We start from the raw sequence: 558 nt of genomic DNA on the forward strand, positions 1-558 counted from the left end.
TGCTCTAAAGTACATTGAATGTCATGCTCTTGGGATGCCATTTAGTAAAAAAGACTTTGCTAAGCCCAACGGGAAGACTATGAGGGATAAGATGGCGGTGGATATATTTAAAGAGCTCCCTGACGCGCATGAGTTCGAAAACAAGGACAATGATGCCAACCTGGGTGCGTATGAGGTGTGATAAACATGCTACTTTATATTATTTTGTATGATAGATTAGGCTGATGTGTGTATTTGAACTTGATTATTTTGTAACCTATCTTCTGCGCAGAAGACTTACAGTTAAGTCGTCTGGAATGTTGGATGACTTAACTATAAGTAGTTTGGAAAGTCTTCTGTGCAGTGGCCTTTTGTAACCTTTCGGATAATATAAAAGGCAAAACCTTCTTAAATTTGTTTGGTAGTGCAATTTGACAAAGAAGTTGACACATATAAGTTCATAACACAAATTTTTAATACATAGACTAAACACTGGACGACTAACTTGAAGGTCGTCTGGAAGAATAAACATTGGACGACTAACTGGACGACCTTCTGGACGACTTACTTGAAGGTCTT

This window comes from Brassica oleracea, chromosome C6 (assembly GCF_000695525.1).
Source record: "Brassica oleracea var. oleracea cultivar TO1000 chromosome C6, BOL, whole genome shotgun sequence".
Taxonomy (NCBI): Eukaryota; Viridiplantae; Streptophyta; class Magnoliopsida; order Brassicales; family Brassicaceae; genus Brassica; species Brassica oleracea.